Consider the following 27,400-nt stretch of genomic DNA (forward strand, 5'->3'; position numbering starts at 1 on the left):
TATTAGTGCGTGATGGTTGAGCCGTGGCAAAAATTGCTGTTTTGAAGAGCGCACTGCAGCGCGTAGTGTGAAGCAGTCGCCCTCAGTTTCTGGCGGTGGCGCCACTGTGGCAATCGCAGCTTTGGTGTCTCCCTCTGGTGGGAAAGCGCAATGGTGAAAGGTTGCCTGTTCACGTGCATTTAAGGGGCGCTATGAGCCCGCCACCGAGTCTAGAGTCAGCCTGGCTCAGTCTCTCGTCCGCATTTGTGCGGCAGTTAATCTGTCGTTCAGACTGCTAGTATGTCTGTCGTTCGGATCAACCTTTAAAGCCGGCAAAATGAGAGCATTTCCACTCCGCCAGTAAGAACTCAGCGAGTGGTCGCCCGGTTGGGGCTTAGTTCCTGCATCTGGAGTCTGCGCGTTACTCCGCCAGTCTGCTCGAGTTCGCTCAGGCAATGGTCATTGGCTGTTGGATCGATCCGTTGGTCGGTCGCGCACTGAGACAAAAGATGACTTGTCCGTCTTGAGCATCGCTACATGAGTCTAGTGGGCCGCGGCGTATAGCGAGGGGTAGTGACTTCGCGGTCGACACGAGAGTAACAGGAGTCAACCCACGACATCAGTCTGGCCGGTGCGAGCTGCGACGGCGTGAGACGGGAGATCGGCGCGCCTTCCTGCGTCCGTTGAAGCTGCTGGCAGCGGACGGTTCGGGAGAGCGATATGGGGGTGCGGCGCCATGTCTTCTCGAGAAATCGCAGTTTATTAGAAGTTACGTGATTGGGCGATTGGTGATATGTTGTGTGATTTACTCTTGTTTTCTTGGTCAGTCTCTCGTCCGCATTTGTTAGACATTTAGTGTGTCTGTCCTTCGGAGCTGCCTCTGTCATGTTTGTGTTTGTCACGTTTGTCAAGGTGTGTTAACGAATTTATTAGTTGGAGTGTAATTCCTGAAACATGTTTTAATCTTGCATATCGTCTTAAGAGGCGGTATCTGTGTACTGTAGAGTATCTTAACTTGTTTGGCTAACGCTGTAGAATTTTATATAAGATAGCATTTCATGGGCTTTTATTTAAATGATCATTTTAGTATATAAAGTTGCCACCCTTTCACTGTAACACTTTCTTAGAAGTCACAATCAAGTTGCACTTTCGGTGGCAACATTAAAATATTAATTTTTAGTGTTTTGTACCATTTACATCCCTCCTACCACGGTGCATGGTTTGTGTGCTTGTGTAAATTGTTAAAACTTTTAGCTTTAAGTAATCTGGTGTGTTGCAGATTTGCACCAGTGTAGTCTTTCAGAGGCTGTTTTGAGCGGTCGTAACTACAGCCATGTCAAAAGGGTGCGGCAAGGTTCTATGCCCGAAAGCTCGTACAGTCAAAACTTTCTTTCTTTGTCTCTGAATAAATTGTAAATTTATATTTAGAGGGTGCTTTCTGATAATTTTAAATCTGTTTATTTAAAAAAATGCTTTTAGGCACTAGTAAAGTGAACAAAATTCGCATTTGTTAAAAGCAATTTGATTATGAATTCATCAGTTACTCCCTAGCAACTACTTCCACGCTTACATAGTGTGATTAAATGTCTATGTTCTTGATGAATCGCTAGTAAATAATTCTTAAGAATATCCTTTGAAAATAAATCCGCAGTTCAATGGTATTGAAGTTACTGACGTCACGTATCTTCCTTCTGCTCAAGGAATAGCACTTACGACGCTCAACACCCGATTCATTAATGTTTACGCGCAATCAGGTACCACCAGACGTCACGACTGCGCCAGATTCTAGTCTACTGATGTCACCCCCTTTTTCCTCAGACGATACGAAAACCGTCTTCGGCGGCGATTTTAATTGCGTACTTCACCCCAAGGACCAAATCCCACACTACATGCCCTGTCCGGAAATGTGTGTGATGATCCAAGAACTTCACTTGTGCGATACGTGGAACAAATTCCACAGTAATCGCTCTGGCCACACTTATCTTAGCAGTCATTCGGCTAGCCGACTTGATCGCATGTATGTGTCGCAAGGCCTCACACAAGGAGTGGTGGTCGCCGAACTATGGCCTCAGGCCTCTTCAGATCACAGTGCCTATATCTGCACTATACATCTCCTCCCCCAACAAATCTGGCGCATCAATGGCTTTTGGAAGCTTAATATAACTTACCTCCAGGATCTGGATTGTGTAATGCCACTTCCTCGGACGAGAAATGAAATTCAAAAATTATCTCCAAAATTCCCAAAGATTTCCCCAAAACAAGTTACAAATTCCATGAAAAATGAACAAGCAAACAAATTTCCAGTTAACACTATTATTTGGATATTAACCAGTAATTGAATCAGGAATCTAATACTTAATAATTTATTAACATACGAAAGAAAGATAGGATTCCAGTAAAATAAACTCAAAATTGAAAACCATAGTAAATCGCAAAATCATAAAATTCACAAAGTAGAACTAACGTTCCGAAAGAATATTCCGTATGAGTACTCAGATTCGTGAGTAATGGCTAAGGATAATTCAATCCATTGTCACCACGTTAGCCAAAGCAGGTCATACTTTCGAATGCTCATATGTAGGTGGAATTAGATTCTTTTTCCAGAATTTATTATTACGATCTACTATGACGCAGTGAAACGATACTTTGACTTCAAATATTACGTTATTTAGAATTCAGATAGAGGACTTCCATATATTAGAAGTGACTTAGATTACTTTAAGTTAACACTATTTAGGAAGTGAACACAGACTATTTCATTCGCAATAACTAAATCTCTATGGAACTTCGCGATAGTTACGAAGCATATAAATTATAATTCCTCCCAAAACACGGGAAAGCTTATTCCTCGCGGTTCTGTCTGGAAGTGACTAATATTGTGTAATAAACTAGCACATCTTGTCAATTCACGCATTTATCATTCAAGTTTTACAATATTATTTAGAGAGATAACGTGCTGCGATATTACTTGAGTGAAGCGCTCGGCGCTTATATAGAAACTCTGACGTTAGGAATTAATAACACTTGACTGATTATAGATTTGAGATTACAACCAGTCTATAGGGAATTTGGTGTCGCTGGAACTTTTCATTAATATTTAAATAGCAACTGATAAACCACCGATTATAAACTATTATAAACGATTTAATTACGACATTTGGTGAAGTAAATATCTCGCCCAAGTCGCGAGTTCAGTTCATCAATGTTCTGTTTGTAACGTCGATACTGATAAGAAATAATCTCATTTCTCTACCGCTGAGTGTTAGCCAAGACCGAAAATCCGAAGTTGAAGCAACGTGGACAGACTGATCGCCGTCACCCCCGATACACCTTGACTCGGGAGTAATGGCTCCTCTGTGCCAAACTAGCAATCCGCAAGACACTTATGCAGTTTGGCAAGGACGTGGCTGCGTGGCATCGGCAGACCCTCGATTTTTACTACGCGGCGCTCGGGGACCTCGACGCCTTACCGCCTTCCCCAGAGAGACAATATGACCAAAGCAGAATCAAGGCTCATATACTATCATTGACGAAGCGCCGACTAGAAGGTGCTGTAGTCCGCTCACGACAGCACGGCCGAACGGCTGCAGATGAACCGAATATGCACCACATTGTGGCGGATGAGCGCCGACATCGCCAACACTTAATCACACAACTCAGGACATAAGACAGTCGCTTCTGTACCACCCAAGTAACCATAGTAAAGGCGGTGGAGGATCATTTTCGTCGTCTTTACCAGGAAAGAACCGTAGATGACGAGGCCACTACTGAAGTGTGACAGTGCATTCACGGTAGCCTCGTCCATAGTACGTGTTACCTGCTAACGGAGGAAGTCTCACTCAAAGTCGAAGACGCCGTGGACAAAGGTGCGGCCAAGTCTCCTGGGCCTGATGGATTGTCCATCGAATTCTACCGGACTTTCCGTGACACGCCGCCTCGCTGCGTTATAATGTTCCGCGAACTTATGTCTCCAGACTGTTGTGCCGCCAGTGTTTGTAGGAGGACTTGTCATACCAGTCCAAAAGCCGAGGAGAGGGCGATCAATTAACGACTAGCGGCCACTCAATACTGAACGCCGACTATAAGATTTTCGGCAGGCTTATGGTGGGCCGTATTAAGACGACTTTGCCAATGATTCTCGCCCCAGAACAGACATCGCAGGGGGAAAAGCCAACATACACATGGCCACCAGTGACTGCAGGGACTTTATAGCGATCGCCTCTGCGTGCCGTCAGAGCAGCGATCGTCTCCATCGATTTCAATCTAGCCTTTGATAGAGTGCACCATAACTTCCTCCGAGTGATGGACCGTATGGGATTGCCCCTGGGCGTCATTCACACCCCACAGCGTCTTTGGACGCAGGCAACTCTCACGTCTAAGCCAATGAAAGGACAGTACGACCAGTACCCATTAAGAGGTCTACGATAAGGTTGTCCACTTTCTACCTACCTTTATGCAATCGCACTCTAGCCACTCCTCGAGGTCTTTACCACCGGCTATCAGGCATCACGCTGTGGGACGTCACCTTTCACTATAGAGCATACACTGACGACCTGCTACTGCTAGTTCGTTCCAATGACTAAGTGCAAAGCGTACTAACCTGGATCGAGCAATATGGGCAGGCTGCAGGCAGTCTTCTGAACATCAACAGGTCGGTGGCGTTGGATACTGGGCGTGGTCTCTGACCGGAAGTCCTCGCTCCCCTCCCACCAGTTTCTGATCTGCGATATTTGGGAATCACGTTCGCAAAGGATGTACGCAAAACAGATGCAGCAAACTATCGACGGTTACTACAGATCATACGCGCGTTGGTGCGCTGAACCGGGACTTCAATTATCTACAAAGTGTTGAATACTTTAACCTCTACGTGGCATCAAAACTCAACCATGTGGCTCAAGTCTGCCCACTACCGCTGCAGATAGGTCGCGGGCTTCAGGCGGCCTTCAGTTACTACATATCCACAGGTCATATATTTAAAGTACGATACGACACACTTACCCTCCCAGTGCACAAAGGGGGGCTGGGATTGGTCAACGTCAGGGCGAGAGTAGCTGCCCTTTACGTGACCAATATGAGGAAATGATGGAAAAGTCAACATTCCTCTCTCACGGGTCGTTTACTACAGGTTCTGATGCCAGTCTCACGTCCCGCCAGTGTTGGTTGTGCAGGTCGCACCACAGCTATCCCATGTGTCTACCATTATTGACTACAGCTATGTCAACTCTAACCTCCCCACCACACATCTAAAGACGAAAGATCTTTATACCAACCTTCTGCGGGGTGCTCCCCATAATGTGTAAAACAAGTACTCTACGGTTCATTGGTCGAGAGTGTGGAAAATGATACACCATAACGTTCTATTGTCCACGGTGGTATCAGATTGCAAAAAAAAGCAATACGACAGCGACTTCACGTTATTGGACTGGCAGACTCACCTTATTGCCCAGATTGTTACCTCCTGGATACCGATGAACATCGTTTTACTTGTGTATCGTCGTCCAGAGTTTGGCGACTATCGCAGAAGATATTGGCTTATTACCTCCAGGTCACACCTGAGATGACTGACCCTCAGATCTGTCCAGATGAACCTTACTTTCCCGTTGCAAAATATCATGCGCTTACATGGTGAAGAGGAATTACCGTCGCCTATATCTCTAACTACAGAGAGAAAGAGCAGCTTGATTAGTAGTGACTCCTACAATTCTCAATGCCCTCTAACGCACACCGAGATACCGTACACCTTTCGTAAATTATTGACTCAGTGTTTCGTTAACCCGCACTCAGTTGGGAAGTGCTGAGCTGCGGTTAATTTTCTGCGCCACGTCACGTTTACGGCTGCATGTCCTGCCTTGTCAACAATGAGAGAAGGAAGAGGCAGGCTACTTCAAGGATTGCTGTTTTCCTTGAGGCACTAGCGAAGCAGAATGCCTTCGTTGCAGATACTCTTCAAAGGGGCTGTTTGAGATAACGATGGCGAAGTACCAAATGGAAGCAAATGCTTTTATTGAACTTTAGCTGGAATTGCATTAGTGATTTACATTTTTATTTTTGTTTACTCTAAGTGCCACCTTTGTTGTTGTAACACTCAGTTACTAGAAAAATTATTTGTACACGTTTCCAAAATACAATCATGTAAAAAAATAAAATGTGAGGTTACGGGCAATGCCTGACAAAGGTTAGTTCATTTCTTTTTTATGGCAGAGTTAAAGTGGCAGTGCCATATAGGGGTTGATATGATTTTGTTTCTTTTATTTTTGGAGAATAAACTTGTCTTAATGAGACTATAGGTCAAAACAAAAAATAATAAAAACAAAAAGGGAAACAAAAAAGGGCTTAGGTTTGTATATAAAAACAAATAAAAATAAAAAGTCAACATTTACATTTTACCATCTGGGTTACCACAATTTTTCTCACCTCAACAAAAGTAAAGATGGTAGTGCACTTGCCTGCAAAAGGCAAAGGTCCCGAGTCAGAGTCTCAGTCCAGCGCACAGTTTTAATCTGCCAGGAAGTTTTATAACACCTTTAAGTGCAAACGTGCGACCTTTTCACATTTGCATAAGACAAATGTTATGGGTTCAAACTCTGAGAAGCAGTCACGTCTGCATTCGAAATCTCATGTTACTGTAAGGATCCATTTCGAAATTAAGTATAGTTTCGTTATATATAAAAGTGTGTAACCAAGTACATCGTAGGAGTGACTTAAGCACATATGTAAGTGGACCAATGTCTTCTCTCGCGTTTCAGACATAGAAATGAAAGATGCTTTGTAAATTTTGCTCTTCTATGAGGTTCATTTATTTAACATTACTGTCTGTGGAAGTAATTTAGTTAACACCACACGAAATTATTATTTTCTGTCTAGATCAGTAACGTGATATTCAGGAGAGGAAAAGTAATCCTAATGATAAAAAATCTGTAGGATCTACACACAGAAGCCTTTCATAAGGTGCTCAAGTTTATTTCAGAAGATCCACAGTCTTAAAAAATATGAACGTTCAGTGACTAACATGAACATAATAAAATACAAAAAAATTCAACAAGTTTCCCAGCTTACTAGTGAACACTGGAAACTACAAGCAAGCTTGGGAGTACATGTAACCATTTAAAGTGTTCTAAGTTTAGTTTTTGAATAGAAGAAATAACGTTGCATTTACAAAATTTTTGTCTGTTGATACTTTCCCCTTTTACTGCACTGATATTCCATATTAGTTTCTTATTTTGCAGACTTCGTACCAAAACTAGTCCCCTAAGCCTTTTTTGCATGGTTTCGCTACAAATTTCTTCCAGTTCGGTTTTTTCGGTTGCGCCTTGATTGCAAGTTTCTGTTCCAGTAGAGAGGGAGACGTTTTCCCCTTCTCATTCTTCCTAAAAACAAAGCCATAAATTGAAGTCAGTCTCTCAATTTCACACAATCATCACATTAAAACAGTCTTCCCTGCCATAAAACATTCTTACCGAAGTTGCAAGGAAAAGAGATGGTTACCACTCTGGAAACACTATAACAAAAGTGACACATTGATAGACTTGGCACGTGTTCCACATTGTTTCTAAAGCACAATTTTTATTGTTCCACTATGATACCTTATAGATAGGTATGGACATTACATTTTAAGTACTGTTACAAGCATTTGAAATAAGATCTTGTGTGTCAATTGAGTTTCTCTGAGTGTATGTTTAATATTGAATGTTTATGCTGCTAGAACTTTAACTGAGTAGACCAAGCTGCACTCCAAGATTCTGAAAACTAGCTTTCTTAAATACACTGGTTCCAACAGAGGAGTTGGCGTAACTTGTGTCTAAGTCATCTAGTAGCCATATGTTCACGAATTGCTTGCGAAGACAAAGAAGCACATTGATCGTTGTTTATTGGTTGGTTTATTTATTTGGGGCAGAGGACCAAACAGTGAGATAATTAGGTAATTTGTCCCATGGTCTAGGAAGGCAGGAAACAAGACAGGGACAACAAATAGCACAGTCCAGTCAATGTGCAAACAAAGGGGAAAAGGGGAGTCAGGCAGCAGGAAAAGGAAAGAACAGGAGGGGGTGGGGAGAGCAGGGGTGCCCTAAAAATGCTGTGCATGGTGGGGCACAGCCATCGACCCGTCCCAAGGCTCACAATAGACCATTATCATGAAACAATGGGCAACATCAGGGGAATAAAACAAGAAAAGGAGAAACAAAACAGCACAACTACAGACAAAATGTGAGGAAAAGGAGGGGACAACTTGGTCAGCGAGAAGGAAATGTCAAGGTCTCCATAACCAATGCCTACATTGAGGGACTAATTCAAGAGGAAGATTCAAGGACTTGAAAACGAAAGTACATATCACATAACAATGTGAGGGTCGTCCGCTAACACCCAAGACAAGGAAGGTTGGAGGGCCAAAAGGCAAGGGGCAGTCCAGCAAAATATAGATCACAGTGAGTGGTGCCCCACAACTACGAAGGGGAGCAACTAATTGCAGAGCAAAAACCCATGGGTCAATCCAGTATGGCCAATATGAAGACAGCAGAGGATGGTAGATTCCCACTGGGGAGGCAGAGGTAGGAATCTCACTGTGTGGCAGTCTCCTTGATGGTACAGAGTTTATTAGGCAACAGGGTAGCTTCCCAAGAGTCAGCCCGCAATTTAGCAAAAAGGGATTTGATGTAAAGACTAGGATCTGGAATACCTGAATCTAAATAGGGGGGGGGGGGGTGGGATTCCAGCATGAACCAAAAGATTATGTGCAGGGTTAGTGTGAAAGGCACCAGTGGCTGAACAGATACCACAATGGTGAATCAGGTTCAACAGGAGCAACATGGAAGGGGCATCTGATCCATAAACCTGAGAGCCATAGTCCAGACAGGAAAAAACTGAGGCCTGGTATAGGCTGAGAAGGGTCGAACGATCTGCACACGAGGTATGGCCAAGGAAGCTTTTTTTTTTTTTTTTTTTTGTGGTTTTAGGGCGCACAACTTCAATGGTCATTAGCGCCCTGACTACTCTAAAAATGCACCGCAAGCCACAAGTTGACAACAACAACTAAAAGGAAAAACACAATAAAAGACAGACTGACAGGCATAGGATTAAAAAACTTCATCAAATGTCCTTAGCAAGGTGTGTCAAATTGATAAAACAAAGAACACGAGCAGCTGCTCGTGGGTCATCCGCTAAAACGGCATCGAAAGTAATAGGCAGGTTAAGATCGAGGCGCAGTTGGTTAAGATCGGGACAGGACATTAAAATGTGTCTAACCGTCAGCAAGTGCCCACATGGGCAGAACGGCGCCGGCGCAGCCGTCAGCAGATGGCGATGGCTGAACCGGCAGTGTCCAATCCTTAACCTTGCTAAAACGACCTCCTCCCGCCGAGAAGGGCGTGAGGAGGACGTCCAAGCCACGGGAAGAGGTTTTAAGGCCCGAAGCTTGTTGTCGGTAAGTGCAGCCCAATCGGCATGCCACAGCGACACAACGCGCCGACAAATGACCCTGCTAAGATCGGACGAAGGGACACAACAAGAAGCTGTCCGAGGCTGGAGGACCGCAGCCTTGGCCGCGGCATCTGCAGCTTCGTTCCCAGGGATACCGACATGGCCGGGAACCCACATAAAGCTAACCGGCAGACCGACGTCCACCAGCCGCTGAAGAGAGCGTTGGATCCGGTGTACGAAAGGGTGAACCGGGTACGGATCACTGAGGCTCTGGATGGCGCTCAGGGAATCTGAGCAGATGACATAAGCAGAATGTCGGTGGCGGCAGATGTAAAGAACAGCCTGGTAGAGGGCAAAGAGCTCAGCTGTGAAGACCGAACAATGGTCATGGAGCCGGTATTGGAAACTTTGTGCCCCGACTATAAAGGAGCACCCGACCCCGTCATTGGTCTTAGAGCCATCTGTATAAATGAAAGTCATGTTGATGAACTTCGAACGAAGTTCCAAAAAATGGGAGTGGTAGACCGAACTGGGGGTGACCTCTTTTGGGAGCGAGCTGAGGTCAAGGTGAACGCGGACCTGAGCCTGGAGCCAAGGTGGCGTGTGGCTCTCGCCCACTCGAAAGGTTGCAGGGAGTGAAAAATGAAGGTGTTGAAGGAGGCGACGAAAGCGAACTCCAGGGGGTAGCAGGGCAGAGACATACAACCCGTATTGACGGTCGAGAGAGTCGTCAAAAAAGGAACGATAAGACGGATGGTCGGGCATTGACAGTAGCCGACAGGCATACCGACAAAGCAGTATATCGCGCCGGTAAGTGAGCGGCAATTCGCCAGCGTCAGCATGAAGACTCTCTACGGGACTGGTATAAAATGCTCCGATCGCAAGTCGTAAACCCCGATGTTGTATGGAGTTGAGGCGGCGTAAGATGGATGGCCGTGCAGAGGAGTATACAAAGCTCCCATAATCCAGCTTGGAGCGGACGATCGACCGATATAGACGAAGTAGGACGGTTCGATCCGCTCCCCACGACATACCACTGAGAACACGGAGGACATTTAAAGAACGGGTACAACGGGCGGCCAAATATGACACATGTGGAGACCAGCTAAGTTTCCTGTCAAAGGTAAGGCCTAAAAATTTGGTTGTCTCCACGATTGGGAGAGCAACGGGACCAAGTCGTAAGGACGGTGGGAGAAACTCTTTGTAGCGCCAGAAGTTAATACAGACCGTCTTCTCGGCAGAAAAACGGAAGCCATTGGCGACACTCCAGGAGTAAAGACGGTCAAGAGAACGCTGAAGACAGCGCTCCAGGACACGTGTACGCTGCGCGCTGCAATAGATGGTAAAATCGTCCACAAAAAGGGAGCCTGATACATCAGCTGGGAGGCAATCCATTATTGGATTGATCGCGATGGCGAACAGAGCGACGCTCAAAACTGAGCCCTGTGGCACCCCATTCTCCTGGCGAAAGGTGTCGGACAGGACAGAACCCACACGTACCCTGAACTGTCGATCCATTAAAAAGGAACGAATAAAAAGAGGGAGGCGACCGCGAAGGCCCCATGTATGCATGGTGCGGAGAATGCCCGCCCTCCAACAGGTGTCGTAAGCCTTCTCCAAATCAAAGAACACAGCCGCGGTCGGGCGCTTCCGCAAGAAGTTATTCATAATGAAGGTCGACAAGGTAACCAGATGGTCAACAGCAGAGCGGCGCCTACGAAATCCACATTGTACATTTGTAAGTAGGCGTCGAGACTCAAGCAGCCAAACCAATCGAGAGTTAACCATTCGCTCCATCACTTTACAGACACAGCTGGTAAGTGAGATAGGTCGATAACTGGAAGGCAAGTGCTTGTCCTTCCCCGGCTTAGGAATCGGGACAACAATAGACTCGCGCCAGCATGCGGGAACATGTCCCTCAATCCAGATGCGATTGTATGTACGAAGAAGAAAACCTTTACCCGCAGGAGAAAGGTTCTTCAGCATCTGAATATGAATAGAATCAGGCCCTGGAGCGGAGGACCGTGATCGGCCAAGTGCGGTTTCGAGTTCCCGCATGGTGAATGGGGCATTATAACTTTCACAATTCGAGGAGCAAAAGTCAGGGGGCCTAGCCTCCTCTGCCTGTTTGCGGGGGAGGAAGGCAGGGTGGTAATGAGCGGAGCTCGAAACCTCGGCGAAAAAGCGGCCGAAGGCATTGGAGACAGCCTCAGGGGCCACAAGGACTTCATTCGCGACCTTCAAGCCAGAAACTGGGGAGTGGACCTTAGTGCCAGATAGCCGGCGCAGGCTACCCCAGACAACAGAAGAAGGAGTAAAACTGTTGAAGGTGCTTGTGAAAGCAGCCCAGCTGGCTTTCTTGCTTTCTTTAATAATACGACGACACTGAGCACGTAATCGTTTATAATTAATACAATTCGCCACTGTAGGGTGGCGTTTAAAGGTGCGTAAAGCACGTCGACGAGCAAGTAAAGCGTCTCTACATGCTGCAGTCCACCAGGGGACCGGTACACGACGTGGAGAAGAAGTAGGGTGAGGGATGGAATATTCAGCAGCAGCGAGAATGACTTCCGTGAGGTGTGCGACCTGACGATCGCAGCTTGTGAAGGTTTGATCCTGAAAGGTCGCCCTGGAAGAAAAGAGCCCCCAGTCTGCCTTGGAGATGGTCCAACTAGAGGAGCACGGAGAGGGAGTATGCTGCAGGAGATGGATAACACACGGGAAGTGGTCGCTCGAATATGTATCAGCAAGTGCATACCACTCAAACCGGCGTGCAAGTTGGGGAGTACAGATAGAGAGGTCTAAATGGGAATAGGTATGAGATGTGTCCGAAAGAAAAGTAGGGGCGCCAGTATTAAGGCAGACAAGATTGAGCTGGTTGAAAAGGTCTGCTAACAAGGAGCCCCTCGGGCAGGAGGCTGGAGAACCCCAAAGGGGATGGTGGGCATTGAAGTCTCCAGTTAACAAAAACGGTGCAGGTAGCTGAGCAATAAGTTGCATCATGTCTGCCCTGGTAACGGCAGATGACGATGGAGTGTAAACGGTACAAAAGGAAAACGTAAAAGTGGGGAGAGTAATGCGGATGGCAACTGCCTGCAGGCCGGTGTGCAACGTGATGGGATCGTAGTAAATATCATCCCGGACCAGCAACATAACCCCTCCATGAGCTGGGATACCTACCATAGGGGGTAGGTCAAAACGCACAGAGGTGTAGTGTGCCAAGGCAATGTGATCGCATGGGCGTAGCTTCGTTTCCTGGAGGGCTACGACGAGCGGACGATGCAAGCGGAGCAGCAACTTCAAGTCCTCTCGGTTGGAGCGAATGCTGCGAATATTCCAGTGAATAAGTGCCATCGTAAGAAAAGGAAGATGAGAGAAGGGGTCACCTCGAAGGCCGCTTAGGGCCTGGCTTCGAGCGAGCACTGCCGCCGCTATCAGTAGGCGGACAGTCATCGTCCATGGGGTCTATAGGGTCATCGGCCATCTCGGGAGGATGGCCGGGAGGGGGAGCTTCCTCCGCCGGTGAACGGCCAGATGTACGGCTACCGGCGGTGCGGCCAGGCGAAACGGATGACGGCCTGGGGCGGCAACCGCTGGGTGGCGCAGGAGAAGAGATGCGCCGTGGCGGGGAAGGAGAACTGTGCTTCCTATGCGCCTTTTTGGAAGGACGTTTGGTGGAAGTATCGGTCGAAGGCTGGGAGGTCGAGGGACGGAGGAAGTCTGCACGGGATGGTTCCTTCTTGAAGGACCGTGCATCTGACTTCGGTGTCTTCGACTTAGCAGAAGCTGAGGAAGTGGCTGGTGTCTGTGGTGTGATGGGAGGAAGAGGAGACGTCGACCGCGCGATCTTAGCACTGGCCGAACGGACGACCGTGGTGCTGAAGGTCAGATCGCATGTCTGGGTTGCGACCTCCCGGGTAGTCCGAGGAGAGGCGAGGACAGTACTATATTTCCCCGCTGGGAGCAGCGTGGGCTTCCTACTAGCCAATAGCTTGCGAGCAGCCGAGGTTGACACTTTCTCTTTGACACGAATTTCTTGGATGCAACGTTCGTCCTTATAGACAGGACAGTCGCGGGAGGATGCGGCATGGTCACCCTGACAGTTCACACAATGAGGAGACGGAGGTGGACAGTCACCCTCATGGGCATCCCTGCCACAAGTGACACATTTAGCCGCATTGGAACAAGACTGTCGAGTGTGATTGAAACGCTGACACTGGTAGCAGCGCGTAGGTGTCGGGACATAGGGGCGAACAGAAATAACCTCGTAGCCCGCCTTGATGCGCGATGGCAGCTTAACACTATCGAAGGTCAAGAAGAGTGTCCGGGTCGGTACAAGGTCGTTGTTGACCTTTTTCATGACCCGATGGACAGCCGTCACGCCCTGCTCAGCGAGGAAAGATTGAAGCTCCTCGTCAGTCAATCCGTCGAGGGAGCTAGTATACACTACACCACGAGACGAATTCAAAGTTCGGTGGGCCTCCACCCGGACAGGGAACGTGTACAGGAGGGTGGCCCGAAGCAGTTTTTGTGCCTGAAAGGCATTCTCAGTTTCTAGTAATAAGGTGCCGTTACGCAACCTGGTACAAGATTTGACAGATCCGGCTATGGCATCAACGCCCTTCTGAATAACAAAAGGGTTGACAGAGGAAAAATCCTTTCCGTCCTCAGTGCGAGAAACTACGAGGAACTGTGGGGCAGGCGGTAGTACTTTTGTCACTGTTGGCTGGTCACGTTTCCGTTTTTGGGTCGAAGTCGAAAGCGATGGAGTAGAATCCATTGCGGAGGAATCCCCCATGATTGCCAGCGTCTCCGATGGCGCGCTCCTTCCTTGTGGGGACCCTCTCAGAGGGCACTCCCGCCTTAGGTGAATGTTTACACCTCAGGTCACACCTCCCGAGAAACAGACGGAGGGACCAATCGGCATGGTCAGAAGGTATCAGCTCAGGCAATCACCCCTCCCCGGGCCTGGCCTTTACCAGGGGGTACGCGCGTGCCTTACATGTCTACCCAGGGCGGGGACTTACGCGTTACCCCGTCACCGGCTACGCGTGCGAACGCGTGGGTCGGCCTTCAGACACGCACAGGGAGGAAGGAAGAAGAGGAAAAAGAAGAGAGAGAGGGAGAAAGAGGACAGACTGTCTCAAACGCCGAGGCGGAGACCAGAGAAGGCAAGGAGAAGAAGGCAATGAGAAGGCAAGGAGAAAAAGGCAATGAGAAGGCAAGGAGAAAAAGGCAATGAGAAGGCAAGGAGAAAAAGGCAATGAGAAGGCAAGGAGAAAAAGGCAATGAGAAGGCAAGGAGAAAAAGGCAATGAGAAGGCAAGGAGAAAAAGGCAATGAGAAGGCAAGGAGAAAAAGGCAATGAGAAGGCAAGGAGAAAAAGGCAATGAGAAGGCAAGGAGAAAAAGGCAATGAGAAGGCAAGGAGAAGTCAAGGGAAAGAGTAAGGAAGACAGTGAGGTGGAGAAGAGCAAAGAAAGGGACCAACAAAAGGAAGGAAGAAACGAGAAGTTTAAAACCAAAAAGACCACGATTATAGGTCGTGAAGATCGTCCGTCTCCGGACGCAGGCGCTAACTACCCCCGTGAGGGGGATGGACTCCTTTTAGTCGCCTCTTACGACAGGCAGGAATACCTCGGGCCTATTCTAATCCCCGGACCCGCAGGGGGGGGCCAAGGAAGCGAAGGACACAGTTTACAAATCAGCCAGCTTCAAATGACAGATATAGGGCAACCAAATAAGCTTGTTGTCAGGAAGACCCCAGAAATGTAACTGGGGAGTGCAGTGAGGTAATGGGCATCACAGTAGAGCTCCAGATCAGGAAGAGCTGTAGTACAGCAACAGAAATTCACCAGCCATGACTTAAGATAACTGGAAACCGTGTGAGAGTGTCTACATGGAAGTGCACTGGATAGCACCCTGAAGCAATCGTTTTGCAGAGGCCACCCAGTGGTAGCTAGCTCAAGTACAGAAATCTATACACAGAGCAAGGGTGACCACAGGCCACTAATAGCGATTATAAGAAAGAATACTGAGCCCTGTGGAAAACCATTCTCCTGGGTCTAGAGAGTTCTGAAAACGGTGCCAACCTGGAGTCTGAATGACTAGCGGAACAGGAACTGGTAAATAAAATTCGGGAGGTGCAGGAAACAGCACACCCACAGAGTAAGGAGGATGCAATAGTGCCAAGCTGTGTCTTAGGCCTTACGAAGATCGAAGAAAACTGCGACAAGATGGCGGCGCTGAGAAAACGCCTGCCGGACAGTGGTTTCCAACCTAAGCAGATGATCTATCAGACTGTCCTTCCCTAAACCCACAATGGTTAGGAGATTAAAAGTCCTAAGATTCAAGAACCCAATTGAGCTAGTGAACCATCATCCATTCTAGTAACTTCGGGTAACATTGGTCAGGCTGATGGGTCAGTAACGTTTGCCAGGCTTAAGGACAGAAAGCACGATATTGTGCCTCCATTGAGAGGGGCAAATACCTTGGAGCCACATGTAGTTAAACACTTGGAGGTGATAGCTGTGTTATGGAGGTTTGAGGGTTAAATCAATTGGTTATGGATGGAAAGAGGACAGGAGTGGAAAGTGGGGATTACCGGAAGCTCCCATCCAGTAAAAGGTTATTATAGTATTCCACTTGCTTCAGCCTGCTCTCTCTGGAGGCGGGAGGGAGGCAGCTGGATATGAGGCTGACATCGATGCTGTCGCAAAATTGGTCACTATGTTTTCGTGAGAACTGATGGATTTGTACAAACACCACATGGAAGTGCGAGACCTGGAACGACTTTTTTGTTTTGGTTTTAGGGTGCAAAACTGCTATGGTCATTAGCGCCCAGTCCGTGACTTAGGAAACAGTAAAAAACCGAAAATGGAAACCAGCAGCAATGGGAACGAAAGTCATAAAATTGGAGAAACTAAAAGCAGAAGGAAGGCTTAGAAATTCACTACAGAAAGGGGTTGGTTGTCCACAAAAAAAAGCTTCAAATGACTGACGTCATTTCACTGGCACTAATAAACTCGAGAACGCGATCGGCTGAGCGCGTGTCATCTGCTAAAATCGACGATATATCAGGCGACAGCTGTAGACGGGAGCGTAACGGATTAAAATAGGGGCACTCAAACGGTGTCTTACCGTCCATAGCTGAGAGCAGTGGGGACAGAGTGGGGGGAGGATCGCCGCTTAAAAGATATCGATGGCTAAAAAGACAGTGCCCTATCCGGAGTCTAGTTAAAATAACCTCCTCCCGACGACGCGTTCGGGAGGAAGAGGTTCAAGCACAAGGAAGAGCTTTCACGTCCCGCAATTTATTATGGGGAAGTGTCGACCAATGTGCGCGCCATAAAAGAACACGACGACATAAAACGCTCCGTAGATCGGCGACGGGAATCGATTGAATAGCTGGCCGAAGAAGAGAGACTGCAGCCTTGGCCGCAATATCGGCCGCCTCATTTCCACAGATACCAACGTGTCCCGGGAGCCAGAGGAACGCCACCGAGACGCCCCCCAAGTGGAACAAGCGCAGACAGTCCTGAATCCGGTGTACCAGAGGGTGCACAGGGTAAAGAGCTTGGAGACTGAGGAGAGAGCTGAGAGAATCTGAGCAGATAACGTACTGTATCCGCTGATGGCGGCGGATGTAGTGGACAGCCTGGAAAACAGCGTAAAGCTCCGCAGTATAGACCGAACACTGGTCGGGAAGCCGAAAGTGATTTGGGGTGTCGCCAACAACATAGGCACTCCCTACACCTAATGATGTTTTCGAGCCATCGGTGTAAATAAATGTGGCTTCATTTATGCACATAGAGCAGCAAATGCCTGACGATAAACAAGTGAAGGGGTACTATCCTTGGGAAATCGACAAAGGTCACTGAGCAGGCAGATCCGGGGACAGAGCAAAGGCAGTGCTGTACCCCAAGTTGTCAAGAAGGTTTTAGGAAAGCGGAAGGAAAGAATGGAGCAGCTGACGGAAGCGGACTCCAGGTGGTAGTAGGGAGGAGGGGCGGCCTGCATACCCTACATCAAAGGAGGCGTCGAAAAAAATGTCATGGGCTGGATTAGCAGGCGTGGAAGACAGATGGCTAGCATAACGACTCAGGAGGACTGCTCGCCGATTGGACAGCGGAGGTTCAGCAGTCTCAGCATAAAGGCTTTCCACAGGGCTAGTGTAAAAAGCTCCAGACACTAAACATAATCCACGGTGGTGGATAGAGTCGAGACGCTGAAGAATAGACGGCCGAGCAGAGGAGTAGACTATGCTTCCATAGTCCAATTTCGAGCGCACTAAGGCGCGATAGAGGCGGAGGACTACTCGGTCCGCTCCCCAGGAGGTACCATTCAGGACACGGAGGGTGTTGAGGGATCACAGACAGCGAGCCAAAAGATACGAAATGTGGGAGGACCATCATAGTTTTCGGTCAAACATAAGACCCAAGAATTTAGCGACGTCTGAAAACGGAAGGTTGACAGGTCCTAGATGTAAGGAGGGTGGAAGAAACTCCTTACGTCGCCAAAAATTAATACAAACAGTCTTACTGGGAGAAAAACGGAAGCCGGTTTCGATGCTCCAAGAGTGGAGGCGATCTAGACATCCTTGAAGACGCTCAAGAAGGCTGGTCCGTTGAGAGCTGTAGTAGATCGCAAAATCGTCCACAAAGAGGGAGCCCGAGACATCAGGAAGGAGACAATCCATAACTGGATTTATGGCAATGGCAAACAGTACAACACTCAGCACGGAGCCCTGAGGTACCCCATTTTCTTGGGAGAAAGTACGGGAGAGAGTAGTGTTCACCCGCGCCCTAAATGTGCGCTCTGCCATAAATTCGCGAAGAAAAAGGGGCAGCCGACCTCGAAAGCCCCAAGAGAACAGTGTGCGGAGGATGTCTGTCCTCCAACAGGTATCGTATGCTATCTCCAGATCAAAAAATATTGCCACTGTTTGGCGTTTCCGGAGAAAATTGTGCATGATATAAGTGGAGAGAGCAACAAGATGGTCAACGGCAGAACGATGCTTTCGGAATCCGCATTGGGCAGGTGTTGAAAGACTGCGGGACTCCAGCCACCACGCTAGACGGTAATTCACCATACGCTCCAAAACCTTACAGACACTACTCGTGAGAGAAATGGGGCGATAGCTAGAGGGGAGATGTTTGTCCTTTCCAGGTTTCGGAACGGGAACGACGATAGCTTCCCGCCATCGTCTGGGAAAAGTACTGTCGGTCCAAATTCGATTATAAAGGCGAAGGAGGTAACGCAGACTATGGGGTGATAGATGCAGCAACATTTGGACGTGGATACCATCCGGTCCTGGGGCGGAGGAGCGAGAATAAGAGAGTGCATGTTGGAGTTCCCACAGGGAGAAAACAGTATTGTAGCTTTCGCGATTTTGAGAGGAGAAAGCAAGAGGTCGCACTTCCGCTGCACGTTTCTTCGGGAGAAACGCTGGCGGGTAATTTGAAGAGCTCGAAATCTCAGCAAAGTGCTGACCCAATGAGTTAGAAATTGCGATGGGGTCCACTAATGTATCATGCGCGACAGTGAGCCCAGAGACCAGGGAGAAAGTAGGCGCGCCTGAGAACCGTCGAAGCCGACTCCAAACTTCCGAGGAGGGAGTGAAGGTGTTAAATGAGCTAATAAAGAATTTCCAGCTTGCCGTCTTGCTATCGCGGATGACACGACGGCATCGCGCATGGAACTGCTTAAAGCGGATACAGTTGGCCAAAGTAGGATGGTGGCGGAAAACGCGAAGAGCACGTCGCCGCTCACGTATTGCGTCACGGCATGCCTCGTTCCACCAAGGAACTGGGGGGCACTGGGGCAATTCGGAGGTGCGTGGTATTGAACGTTCCGCAGCTATAAGAATAACGTCGGTAATATGTGTGACATCATCGATGCTGGGAAAGTGACGGTCATCGAATATCGCTAGAGACGAAAAAGTGTCCAATCGGCTTGGGCAAACTTCCAGCGTCGCAGGCACATACATGGCAGTTGAGGCTGCCGTCTGAGGACACATGGAAAGTGGTCACTCGAGTGTGTGTCATCAAGGGCGAACCATTCGAAGCGCCGAGCTAGCGGAACAGTACCGACCGCAAGGTCCAAATGAGAGAAACTTGTCGTGGAGGCAGACAAAAATGTAGGGACCCCAGTGTTGAGGCAAACTAGATCCACTTGGTGGAAGACGTCTAGCAATAGTGAGCCACATGGACACAGATGTGGAGATCCCCAAAGCGGATGGTGGGCATTGAAGTCCCCAACCAGCAAATAGGGGGGTGGAAACTGACCAAGAAGATGAAGGAGATCAGCTCGTGCCATTGGTGTGGACGATGGAATGTATACAGTACAAAGAGAAAAAATGGTTCAAATGGCTCTGAGCACTATGGGACTTAACATCTGAGGTCATTAGTTCCCTAGAACTTAGAACTACTTAAACCTAACTAACCTAAGGACATCACACACACCCATGCCCGCGGCAGGATTCGAACCTGCGACCGTAGCAGTCCCGCAGTTCCGGACTGCAGCGCCAGAACCGCTAGACCACCGCGGCCGGCCAGTACAAAGAGAGAAGGTGTATCCAGAAATGGAAAGACAGACAGCGACTGCTTGGAGCAAAGTGTTTAAGGGGATTGGGTGATAATGGAGAGTATCATGGAGAAGAATCATGAGTCCTCAATGTGCTAGAGTGCCTGCAATAGAAGGGAGATCAAATTGGACCGTCTGAAAATGGAGGAAAACAAAGCGGTCATGGAGACGCAGCTTTGTTTCCTGACGACAGAAGATGAACGGCGAGTAGGATCTTAAGAGGATCGTCACTTCATCCCGATTGGCTCGAATGCCGCGGATATTCCAGTGGATAATGGACATAGGGTGGACAGAAAATGGAAGAATGTGACCAAGGTTGCCGTCAACTCCTCAACTGCTCAGAGCTTGCGACCGACAGCGTGGAATGGCACTCAGCTGAAGGCAGAAGATCCTGATCCATAGGTTGTTCAGGAGCAGCTCCTGACACGTCGTGGCGGAGGAGAGGAACTGGGTTTCTTATTAGCCTTCTTGGAAACGATGTTTAGATGTAGGAGGGACCGATGGTTGTGAAGTTGGGGTACATAAAAAATCTTCATGAGTATGTTCTTTTTTGGAAGTCTGGGTGTGTTTCTTTTGCGATCGAGATTTAGCAGAACCTTATGAAGGGTGAGCCATAGAGTGAGCAGGCGAAAGTGGGGAGGTTGAACGGGCGATCTTTGCGCTGGCCAATCTGACTATCATGTCACTAAAGGTGAGATCACAAGTCTTTGTTGGCCGAGGAGAGGCAAGGACAGTGCTGTATTTTCCTGTCTGAGGCACAGTGGGCTTTCGACTGGCGAATAATTTTCGAGCAGCAAAGGTCGACACCTTTTCCTGAATGAGCTTTTCGTCTTTACAAATGGGGCAATCTCTAGAGGAAGCAGCGTGGTCACCCATACAGTTGATGCAGCGAGGGGATGGAGGTGGACAAGCACCCTCATGGGCATCCTTGCTACTCTTAACACATTTGGCTGGGTTGGAACAGGACTGGCTGGTACGATTGAACCGCTGACACTGATAGCAACGCGTAGGATTTGGGACATAGGGGTGAACGGAAATTATCGCATAGCCCGCTTTGATGTTCCATGGGAGTTGAACTCTGTAAAACGTCAGGAAGACAGTACAGGTTGGAACAATGTTCGTGTCAACCCTTTTCATGACTATGAACAGCCGTTACGCCCTGGTCAGACAGGTAGTGTTGAATTTCCTCATCGGACAATCCATCGAGGGAGCGTGTATAAAAGACCCCACGTGAGGAATTTAAAGTGCAGTGCGCTTCCACCCGGACAGGGAAGGTGTGGAGCAGTGAAGTACGCAGCAATTTTTGTCCCTGGAGGGCACTGACTGTTTCTGACAACAAGGTGTCATTTCGCAATCTGGAACAAGACTTTACAGGACCTGCAATTGCGTCGACACCTTTCTGAATAATGAAGGGGTTGAGAAGTCGTGACCATCAGACCGAGAAACAACAAGGAACTGTGGCAACGATGGAAGAACTGTCTGTGGCTGACACTCACTGAACTTACGCTTGTGAGCAGACATAGTGGAAGGTGAGGAAACCATTGCAGAAGAATCCCCCATGATTACCGGCGTCTCCGATGGTGCCCTCTTCCCTTGTGGGGGCCCTCTCTGAGGGCACTCCCGCCTTAGGTGAATTTTTACACCTCAGGTCACACCTCCCGAGAAACGGACGGAGGGACCCATCGGGATGGTCGGAAGGTGTCAGCTCAGGCTATCACCCCTCCCTGGGCCTGGCCTTTACCTGGCGGTACACACATGCCTTACTTGTCTACCCAGGGCGGAGAATTACGCGTTACCCCGTCACTGGCTACGCTTGCAAACGCGTGGGTCAGCCTTCAGGCATGCACAGGGAGTAAAGAAGAATTGGGAAAAAGGGAGAGAGGGAGAGAAACGACAGACTGTCTCAAACGCCAATGTGGAGGAGAAGGCAAGGTAAAAAGTAAGGAAGACAGTGAGAGGGAGAAGGATAAAGAAAGGAAACAGGAAGGAAGAAACCAGAATAAGCGAAAAACCAAAATGACCACAAATGTAAGTCGTTGAACCGTCTGTCTCTGAACAGAGGGGCAAACTATCCCCTATCACCTCTTATGACAGGCAGGAATACCTCGGGCCTATTCTTACCCCGGACCCACAGGGGTGTCTAATATCTGCACCAGACACTTGTCTTATATACATGTCAGCTGCTGCAGCGCCATATTCTGCCCATTTACTGATCTCTATTTGAATATGCATGCCTATACCAGTTTCCTTGGCGGTTCAGTGAATGACACTGAATCGCTTGTTGTGCAGAAGCATGGCTCTGAGCACTATGGGACGTAACTTCTGAGGTCATTAGTCTCTTAGAAATTAGAACTAGTTAAACCTAACTAACCTAAGGACATCACACACATCCATGCCCAAGGAAGGATTCGAACCTGCGACCGTAGCGGTCTCGCGGTTCCAGACTGCAGCGCCTAGAACCGCACGGCCACTTTGGCCGGCGCAGAAGCATCAGGTAGTGTTTAATTATTTCTATGTATGAAACGAGTGCATTCCGTTAACATCCTTTTTAAAAGCGTCGGACTCATCCGAACACTAAGAAAGATTGCCAAACAAAGAATTGGAAGTCAACTGTTACAGCAGTTTGGCAATGGCAAATGGTTCATGTGTGATGTTGAGCTGTCTGATTGAAGGAAACTAGGTCCAACGTATGAAGTTTCTACTATTAAGTAGTTTTGATCTGACTATAGAGTGAACAGCTGCACCAGACCTGTGTTTGGGTTGAAGAACACACAAAAACAAACCGTCTGCAGTAGTTTACCTGGCTGGAACGTCCCTGGTGGCACGAGCGCCGGTCCTAGCTGCGACCTTCGCTGGCGCGGGTGGCGACGGTTGCTTCTGCAGGGGGACCTGCTTCAGCTGAATCTGCGTCAGCGCCCTCCTGGGAGGTTTGCTCTGCCTGCCCTGTGGCGGGGTCTTTTGCTTCGGCGGCGGGGTCTTCGGTCTCGCCAGCGTCTTCTGCGGCGGCGGCGGTGGCGCCACAGCTGCCGGCAGCAGCTGCGGCTGCAGTTGCTCCTCGCCCGGCTGGCGACCGGCCCCGTGCTGCTGGCGCTGGCGGTTGTCGTCCTCGAGGCGCTCCAGCCCCCGCCGGCAGCCGTCGAGCGCGCGCCGCAGGCTGGCGCCAGCCACGTCCAGCTGGCGCAGCAGCCGCTTGCACAGCTCGCCGGCGCGCTGCATCTGCTGCCGGCACCGCTGCTCCTGCTCCGCGCCGCTCCCCGCCGCTGTCGTCACGCTACCTGCCGAGCGCCGCACATTTGTTTACAACCCGCTACGGCGTTATCCGTCAGCACGTACGTCGAGCATCACTCCAAAATAAATGCACACAATTTTTGTAAAAATACAGTTTTCATTCTGCACGCGTGAAAGAATTTCAGTGTGTAGATACATCCTTCCTGCTTGTTTTCAAACTTTGTTTAACCTCTTCCCATGAGTGGCGCCGCCACAGCATGCCATCAAGATTTCTGCTACACTTTACGTTCGTCAGAAGCAACGTGCTGTCATAGAATTCCTGTGCTGTGAAAACGAGACAGTGGGAAACATCCACTAGAGGTTGAAAAAGGTGTACGCAGATGCTGCTGTCGATCACAGTACAGTTAGTCGGTGGGCAAGCAGGTTACGTGATGAAAGCGGGCACAGCAATATTGAGGACTGTCCTCACAGCGACAGGCCTCGTACTGCACACACTCCAGACAATGTGCAGAGAGTTAACGAATTGGTGACTGCTGACAGACATCACAGTGAACAAATTGTCACGCTACGCTGGGATAGGGGAAGGAAGTGCATATGAGGTCCATGATTAAGGAATTTGTTGCTAGCGCACTATCAGATTTAATTTCGATGGATTGCTCATGCACTGCCTGCGATATGTAAGGTATAGGAGAATCTCAACCCAGAGAGCAGTGTTGTCAGCAGTGGGAACTTTGTAGCACTAGTTTTAAGTTGTTGCTAGCAGTCTGGTGTATCGAGTTGGCTGGGCCAGTCGTGGGAGCAATGCCAGTGTCTGAGCGATGTAGTATAAGGTAAACGCAGCCTCGCACATATCTACTATTGTATGAAGTCCTTTGTAAATGTTTATAAAAATCTCAATTTTCCTTATACAAAATTATGTATTTTAATTATTTTTTATTTATAATTTTTTTCTTTTTAGTTTTTATAATAAAGATTATTATTAGGAGATTTTTATAAACATTTACATGGGACTTGATACAACAATATTACATATGCGCGAGGCTGCATTTACCTTATACTACATCACTCAGGTACCGCCATTGCTCCCACGACCGGCCCAGCCAACTCTATACACCAGACAGCTAGCTACTTCTTACTCCTACTGCTACACAGTTCCTACTGCTGACAACACTGCTCTCTTAGTTGAGATTCTCTTATACCTTACATATCACAGGCAGCGCATGAGCAATCTATCGAAATTACATCTGCTCGAGTGCGCTAGCAACAAATTCCTTAATCATGGACCTCTTACAAGTCTTTGCATAATAATGAAAGTGTTGGCGTTAAAGGTTTTTGCCAGGTGGGTTCCCAGGATGTTGACAGTGGCTCACAAAGAAACAAGAAAAACGGTATGCAACGAACTTTTGGAACAGTACAAGAATGATGGAGATTAATTTCTTGGAAGAACTGTGACAGCTGATGAAACATTGCTCCATCGTTTGTCACCAGAGACGAAGTGGCATCATGCAAATTCACCCAAGGAAAAAAATTCAAAACCACACCTTCTGCTGGAAAAGTTGTAGCTACAGCGTTTTTTGATTCCGAAGGACTCTTGCTTGTGGACATCATGCCAAGTGGAGCCACCATAAATTCTGATGCATATGTGACAACACTGAAGAAACTTCAAGTTCGACTGAGTCGTGTTCAACCACATCAGCAAAAGCAGGATGTTTTGCTGTTGCACGACAACGTATGGCAATATGTCAGTCAAAAAACCATGGAAGAGATCACAAAACTCAGATGAACAACACTGAAACACCCACCTTACAGTCCTGACCCAGCTACATGTGACTCATCTCTTTGGGAAACTGAAAGACACTGTTCGTGGAACAAGGTTTGAAGATGATGGCTCCCTTGTGCACACTGCCAAACAGTGGTTTCAACAGGTTTGTCCAGAATTTTACCGTGTGGGTATATAGGCGCTGGTTCCAAGATGGCGTAAGGCAGTTGAGAGGGATGGAAATTATGTGGAGAAATGAAAATGTTGTTCCTAAAGAATGTATTTACACACTATAAACCTTTCAAACATGTAGAATAAAAGATGGATTAAATAGTGTGCCTTTCTTTTGGAGTGACCCTCGTAATTTTACAAGTGCAACTTTCAGAACACTAAAAACCTAATTTCAGAAAACTGTTTCTCACAAACTATTACATGATGCACCTTTATTTACATGTAAGTGACATAAGCTACTGTGGCACTGCGCCTTCCAAAGATATACTTGGGCTTTTACATAGGCCTACATATTACATAAACTTTGAGAGAATGGGGAAGCACCAATCACAAAGGACTACACCTCGATTTAAGTATCTGAAATTTTAAAATTTTGCATTAAAAATAGATTTATCTTACAGCATGTAGTCTAGAATTAAAAGTTGTTCTTTAGAACACAAGTTTCAAAACCAAAACAGTTTTTATCAGCATTCCCCTACCTATCTATCACTGATACATTTTATGTGGAAAACACTGAAATTTTATTATTGTATACATATATTTTACCCATTGTGTTAAATACTCTTACAAATAACCTAAATTGCAATAATTTTAACGAAAAGACAAGAAGCTAATATGTGACAGATTTACAGCTTACAAAAATATTAACCAATACAAACATTTTACAAATTAAGAATATAATGGTTATAGTGCTTTAAATGCAAATAATAATAGTCAATAAGACCTGGCAAGAAAATTAACTGTTCAGTCGATGTGCTTAGCTTATCTGAGGGAAACAAAAGTGATTCAGTAACTTATTTAAACTTAAGCTTAGACCTATTTCTTCAAGCAAATGTCACAAAAATAGTTTGCACCACAATCACCTTGCAAAGAGCATGGTTCCAAAGCCCACAGCCTTTTCATCCCAAACTAACCATAAACAAACCACATTTATTCTTTTACATTGTTTCGCAAATCATTAAGTTCATCGTCCTATAACTAGTCTTCATTTATGTTAATATCACTGTCTTCAGTATCCAAACCGAAGTTTGAATTGTGGTTGCGTTTTGTAACTGTCATTGTCTTAATTGGTTTCCTTTCTTTGTCTCTTTCGTCCTACATTCCTTAGTGTTCTTGTTTAGTAGCTGCTTCACTTTTTTACCGCTTCCAGTCAAAATTTCTGGGTGTTATTTGGGTTTTACTTTGTTTCTTTGCTTTGTTTTGGGCTTCTATTAAAAGTCAGAATTAGACCTACGTTTTGATTGAGAAGCAATGTCCAGAGTTTATTTTGGCTGAGTCGCTGGAGCCTAATGACCACTGGGTGTTGATGTGGATTGATTGATTGCCAAACAGAAAGCTGAATGCGCCGACTTAGACATTGTTCTGCTCATAATTGATGTACTTGTTGGCTCATCTCTACAGCTATTTCAGGAATCCCTTTATGAAACTAAATGGTCATAACAGGCAAGTAATCTGTGAATGTATCTGGGTTTATAGGAAAAATACCTGTTTGAAACCATAAGCAGCATTTCGAATAGTGTCTACTTTGGAATACACAGTGTTGAACAATCCAGCAACGTCATGTGGGGTTCTTTTCTGGTGGATTCGATTTTGATGTCAGATTCACATCGAAAGGCAGATTTGAATGGTGAATTAGTGAGATGTCTAGCGTCAGAAACCGATGATAAGTGTATGATGGGATGGAAGAGCATAATTATGCCGTTAAGACAAATCATACTGCTGAGGTGACATTGCTACCACAGTTGTAGACAAAGTGCTTTTGGTATTTGACAAGTGCTTAAGCTAAATGATTAACAAAGCTTCATTTGACTAACCACTGTGGGAACAACTACACAATCCGCATGGGGGCGCATATTTTGCAAATGTTGGATATTCTTTTTGGAGGAATATAAAAAGGAGGATATAGCCCTCCGCAGCATTCACGTAGCAAGTCATGGTTATTATTTTCCTTCGCTCCCAGCTAACCACAAAGAAAACTTTTCCATATAGTGTGCTAACAACTTTTCCAGCATCTTTGACAGTGTTATCCCCATCTCATCGATCTTAAAAATACGATCCAGTGTGAAAGCAAGTTTTATCACCACAGCTCCCAAATGGTCAAATATTTCTATTTCTTGTCAAAGGCTCTAAGATGGTTGGTACAAATTGCTTCTGGTTTTTGGCCACTTCTTTTTATTCTCATGCTAGTTTATTTTACCAAATGATCA

This window comes from Schistocerca cancellata, chromosome 3, assembly GCF_023864275.1.
Source record: "Schistocerca cancellata isolate TAMUIC-IGC-003103 chromosome 3, iqSchCanc2.1, whole genome shotgun sequence".
Taxonomy (NCBI): domain Eukaryota; kingdom Metazoa; phylum Arthropoda; class Insecta; order Orthoptera; family Acrididae; genus Schistocerca; species Schistocerca cancellata.